The sequence below is a fragment of the Coffea arabica genome, chromosome 6e, assembly GCF_036785885.1.
Source record: "Coffea arabica cultivar ET-39 chromosome 6e, Coffea Arabica ET-39 HiFi, whole genome shotgun sequence".
NCBI lineage: Eukaryota > Viridiplantae > Streptophyta > Magnoliopsida > Gentianales > Rubiaceae > Coffea > Coffea arabica.
Genome location: NC_092321.1, coordinates 45,201,983 through 45,208,284, shown reverse-complemented (window position 1 = coordinate 45,208,284; position 6,302 = coordinate 45,201,983). Strand labels below are relative to the sequence as shown.

Here is a 6,302-nt window from a genome sequence, read left to right as displayed (position 1 = left end):
CTTCCAAAAGGAAGGAAAAGAAAATTACTCCTATCATATTCATTAATCGGCAGGAAAATCAAACACAAATCAGAGACCACTTGTAGCTTGTTTATATGCAAATGTCTCCTAGAACCAAGTGAAAATTATCACTTTTACAGAAACTTTGTTGACAAGACCCAACCATTTGAAACAAGTCTAACATAGATAGAAAGGAGTATATACCTACCCAAACATCACAATAATTGGGAATTCCATAGCTGGGACCAATAGCATCAGCATAATAAGCTGCAAGACAATAACAAACCAATGATGTCCCTACGAAATGATAATGTGCATTATAAGCTCGAAGACAATGAATAAAATGGTAGCTGTAGTTCTTATAAGAAAATGTTTGCATATAAAACATATGTTTTCTTCTTTTAATTTTGATACTAATCTATACTTGTACCTAATTACGTTACAACTACATATTCCAAGAACACTACATAATCATCAAAACTTACATATTCATTCGATTTATTTATTTATATTTTTTTAAGTCCAAATATAAGCAATTGGAACACCTATTCATATCACAGTAATAATGATACACAACTTTCAGGCTGAGTTCCAAGTTCAAAATAAGCTACTCATTACTTGCGTATAATCTACACCTATACCTACATAATTCCACATACAAACTCACATTCAAGAATTAAAGCAAATTATCTCATTCACTTTCGATATCACTTAGAAACCAAAAGGATCTCAGGCTTTTTAGCCTTACTGGGTGTATTAGCATTGGAGGTAGAACTGGCAGCTGTAGCTGCAGCAGCAGCCTTGCGTGCCCTATTATCTAGCTAAATCAGACTCCTAGTAACCAAAATGGCCTGCGGGTTCAGGTCATGGGAGGCCCTAGCATACAAGCTCCTTATTGCCACTGAAGCTGCTGCTTTCACATCCTCTGTAATCAAATGCCCTAGCAAGCAGTGCCCCAAAATCCTCAATGCCGGCTGTAATAACTCCCATGGCAGCGGAATTCTCACCCCCTGTGGCCTCAACTCGTCATCCCTCCCCTCACTTCGCAAATGCCGAATTTCTTCCACAACATCCTCAATCTCATTGTGACCCCTCGAGTCAACCGAAAGCCCATGGCTATTTTCAGTAAAATTATCAGGTTTTTGGGTAGTAAAATCATCGAAATCAGATTTACAAGGGCAATCCTGACTTGCCCAATCTGCCGAAAATTTGCAAAAATCAAGCTTTGACCAACTGGGCATTTGCGAGATCTGCTTATAATAACAATCAAGGGCAATGCCTACAATGGAAGCTCGTTTAGTAGACTTCACCGCCATCTAGGGTTCGAGAGGAGGCGATAGAACGCCGACTAGAGGCCGAGACGAGGGGTTATTGTTAATGGGGTTCGATTTATTCCAAGGGGGATTTCGAGGGGAGTGATAAAGAGAAGTTTGAGAGAGATCAGGGATTGAAATGAGCATGGGTATACTCGCATGAGCCTTGACTTCAGATGAGTAGAGGACAAGAAGGACAGCTTCGAAGCCGGCGAGATTAGGGGTGGGGGAGATAGCGGATGTGGTGGAGGATGAGTGGATGCGGGATAGATAGAAGGAGGAGATGAGAGGGATATAGCAGAGGACAACGAGGCGGAGTTCGGGGTCAGCGGAGAGGAAGGTGTCGTATAGCCACAGGCAAAGAGAGTCGTCGCCGGAGCCGGATGAAGGGGAGGAGAGGGAAGATGAGATGGAAGAATAGGTGGCGGAAGAGAGGAGGAGGGAGCGGGCAGGGCGGTCGGAGTCGGTGAGGAACGAGAGAACTGAGGAGGTTTCGGGGAGAAGAGTGGAGAGAAGATGGATTCGAGTGCGGGCTTTTGATATGGACTCCCACCAGGAGTGCATCGAGTAGGAGTTATTTGCTCCGGCAGTGATGCGGTGGGGAGCAGGACCACCGTTTTGGTGGTTGAAGGAAGTGGAGTTAGATGGGTTAATCTCGGTGGAAGAGGTGGATGAAGAAGGGGATCCACTCCTACCACTATAGCTAATTAAAACCTTCACCTTCGTCCCCAAACTCAATCTCTCAAACCCGTTTCCACCACCAACCCCGCTGAAAACCTTTATCTTGCACAATAAAAAAATGAAGTAATGGTATTCACAACTAAAATAATTCTAGTGGAGATGATTTCGCCCATAACTCAAACAATATCCAAAAAACTTGGGCACAAATTTTCATATCAAATTAACTGATAATCATTCTAAATTAAGTAGTCACAAGTTTATTTACACTAATGAATTATTTAATTATTCAATTATTTTTATTCTAATGAAGTTATTACATATACAAGAAAATTAAATTAACAAGGAAGCTCATAAGTATATAACAGTTAAAAATCATTAGAGAACACATAATGATTACAAAAAATTAGGAGTAATAGTTGCAAAAAACAATAAATATTTTAAATCAAACAGTGACAAGACTAGGTTGTCACTAACGGCTATACAATGTTATCAGTGACAAAAATTGCAAAGTTGTCAAAGAAAGTGCCATTAATACTGACAACTTTTAGAAAGTCGTCACTATTGCAGTTCCCGCTCTCTCCATGACTCCTAGCGGGAATCGAATTGTGACGACAATGCAAGGTCGTCACTGATGTATTGGCTCCCTTGACTCAATTGTGACAACTTGCTGTATTGTGGTTAAAGGACCCCATTCTGTGACGATTTTTTTCGTCACTGAGAAATGTTGTCACTAATGATCAAATTTCTTGTAGTGCTGGCTCCAATATCTTTCCTCCAGCGAGAGTGCCAGACGGAGCTCTGCCTGTGCTTTTCTTAGCTCCAAATGGGCTTCTTCCGAGTCCTCCCTCTCCACCCTCTCCTCTGCTACCCCAATCGCGACCTTCGTCCTTCGAGCAGCATCCAACACATTCCCAAAAACTCCTTTATTCCATGCTTGAATAGCCCGTCGCGTACGCAACAACTTGGTACACACTGTTCGCAGTGGGGAGCCACCGACCTCGTGTTGCCAGGCACTCCGAGTCACATCCAACAGAGATGTCTTAGACGTCCACACATTCAAAAATCGGAAAGGTCTCGGTTTACTATCCACCCGTGTCTTGAAAGCAATTTTTAACGGCGCATGATCAGAGGGATGCCTAGCGAAATGGGCCACAAAGATGGGCTCTCTCCAATCACCATTTACCAACAGCCTATCCAAGCGTTTCCATATTCTAGCTCTACCCCTTCTCTCATTGCACCACGTGAAACTAGAACCTAAAAACCCCGTATCAAACACCCCAGCTTCCTCCATAAATGTCATGAGCTCCAAGCCCTCTGAGGTGCTAAAAGGTTGGCCCCCACGCTTCTCATGCGGTGCCATAATTACGTTAAAGTCACCACATATATACCACGGGAGCGAAATGGGTTTATCACCAAGGAGTGCCTGCCACAAACCCCTCCGCTCCCCAACTGTACACTTAGCATGCACAAATGAAAAAATAACGGAATCAGGTAGTCACGGATGTTGAATTGACATCGAAACATGTTGATCAGAGGTCCCAATTATCACACATGTGATGGGTGAACTATAAAACACCCATATATTTGCTGAGGCATTAGCCACCACCGAGTCAAAATGTAGACGCAAGCGTATGGAATTAATTTGAGCTAAATCCAGCTTTGGTTCACAAATACCAACCTATTTCAAGCTATACACACGAACTAGTTTAATTAATCTTCGTAGATTAGGTGGTCGAGAGACCCTCTCGATATTCCAAAAAAGACCGTTAATCATGATAGAACCTAGAAAGAATTTTGTGAACAGATTGAAGAAGATCGAAACTGTCTATCCTATGGAAACCTCGCCCGTATACCCCTTGTCCTCGCTATCTTTGCTGCATTCTCGATTACCGCAGATTGATCAATGTTGAGTTGTAGCAGAGATGAAGCCCTTTGCGTCCTTGCCAGCCCTTCTCCCTTCGGAGATAAATTTCCAGCCACACATGGAAGTTGCAGGTTCTCCTCCCCCTCAGCCGCTTTCCCATCCTCACTTGCTGCTGCCCACCATATGGTGCTTACCTCTGCTAAGCCCTCTACCCCTCCCGCAACTGGGTCTGACGCCCTCCCGACGCTGGCAACAGCGGCGCTGTTCTCAACAACATCCTGCCCCCCCTGGGCAAGCATGAACACCTCCTCTTGCACTGAATGCTGCACTGCGTGAAATAAGGCCTGCTCAACAGGCCGCATGCACCCATGCTCCTCCGCCATGAGATGCTTCTCATCACACCCAAGGACTCCATGTGACGCTTCCTCTTGTCGTGCTTGAGTATCCACCTGGCCAGCACCTTGCGCGACTCCCTGCAACGCTTCCTCTTGCCTCGTTTGAGAATCAACCTTGCCAGCATCTTGCGCGACTCCATGCGACGCTTTCTCTTGCTGTGTTGGAATATCAACCTGGACAGCCCCCTGCGTGAGCGACCTGCGCTCCATACCGCCATCCCCACTGGTATCAACCACACGAATTCTGTCAGCAGCTGCAAACTGAAGCTATGTCGATCTCCCCACAGCCCCAGACTGGCCTCGAGTTCTAGGAGCTCCCCGCTCCTCCGTATCCCTCCTGCACTCCTCAACAGAGTGGCCCAGGCGCCAACAAGTAGAGCAGTATTTCGGCAGCTCTTCTTTGGTAATTTTTTGCCAGGCTCCCCTTCAACTGCCACCCACACCCGGGAGCAGGGTGGTTTCAAGAGATCAATTTCAACACATGCTCTGGCCACATTCGGCCGAGTCCCTGCTGCCGTCGTCGTGTCAACAAAGAGAGGCCTTCCAACCGGAGCCAAGATGGAGAACAAGGAATGTTTATCATGAAAATGAATTGGCAGCATTGGCAAGGACACCCACACTGGCGCCAGTGATGACTCTCTGTGGACGTGAAAGTCCATGGTCCAACGGAAAACCCGCATCGAATAACTCCCCAAATGCCAGATACCACGCGTCTATAGCCAGTTGAAGTCATCCTCAGCCGTGCACTTGATGAGGACATACCAGTAGTCCAACAATCCAACCGAAACGTGGTCCTGCAAGTTATGTGTAGCAAGAAACTTCCTGATGTCCTCCAGCACTGGTCTGCCACGGGAAAATTTTCCAACCAGCGCTAGGCGAAAAGGTGCTGCAAGTTCCTCGGCATCTTCCTTCGTGAAGATGACAGCCGCCTCCCCCTTGTACGACGATACCGGCCGCAGCCGAATAGAGGATGGTGCAGGGCTGGAAAATAATTGGGAGAAAGACTTTGCCTTCGCAAGAGAAGTCTTGTGCCCCTCCGCCAGCGGCTGGAGGGCAGCCATTACCGGAGCACCGGAGACCTCAGCCGCAATAGTCCCTAAACCCTATTCTGCTCTTGCATCCAAAATAAAGCTAAAATTAAATAAATTAAATTTAAAATTAAATTAAATAAATGAAATTTTGGTGTCTACACAAGTATTACTTGACTCTTGGGTAGACCCTACAATGTAAATTTGAAGAATCCATCTAGAAGCGCTAGTTTGAAGCATTTAAAAGATTTCATGATTTAGTTGTTCAAAAAAAAAAAGAGCTATTGAAAAATAAAAGTGTGTATACGTGTGTAAGGGAGTTCTTTAGAATTTTCTCTTTTCTCATTTGTATTATAGGTGTAAAAAAAAAATTTCGTTTCAAACATTTACAACAATAAAATTTTTCATCTAAACAATTATTGTTTTGTATGTATTCATGTACACTTCATTCTTTATTTGCTCATTGGGAGATTTCATGATGGATGTTTAAAAATAAGTCTAAGTTGAGATTTTTCAACGTCTTGCCTGAAAATTCACAAGGGTATGTTTAATTTTATAAAATCTTTGCATACACTAGATTTGCGATCCAGATTATTCAATAAGAGCACTCGAAATCAAAAGAGGTCACTCAAATATGAGGGTTTGTCTCAAAAGACCAACTAGATACCTTTTTCCCCTTCATTCTTCATATTTTGCCCACTTATATTAATCCCCCAAAAAATCAGTCACATTGATTAACAAACTACAAATTGGGGTAACCTTTGCTTGAAAAATGCCTCACGGTGTCTAACCAGGCTCAATCCACATCTAAGTGAAAGCAAAAATGTACATTACTCTTGTTTGTTTTGAGAATTTGGGATGATACTTTAGATGTTCGTTTCTCTATCTATACAAATTTTATCATTTGCTCTCTCATTTGAGTCTTTAAAGAAATAATTTCGTTTCAAATAAGAGTCTTAAGATCATTACCCTACATTGGGAAAATTTTCAAATATCCAAAGGGAATGGATTCTCAATGAGT

At 43.6% G+C, this 6,302-nt stretch overlaps 1 pseudogene; it reads right to left on the bottom strand.

Annotated features, from left to right (window-relative positions):
* Positions 1-630: 630 nt before the first annotated feature.
* Positions 631-3,354, bottom strand: LOC113696765 (uncharacterized; annotated as a pseudogene).
* Between the last annotated feature and the right edge of the window lie 2,948 nt (positions 3,355-6,302).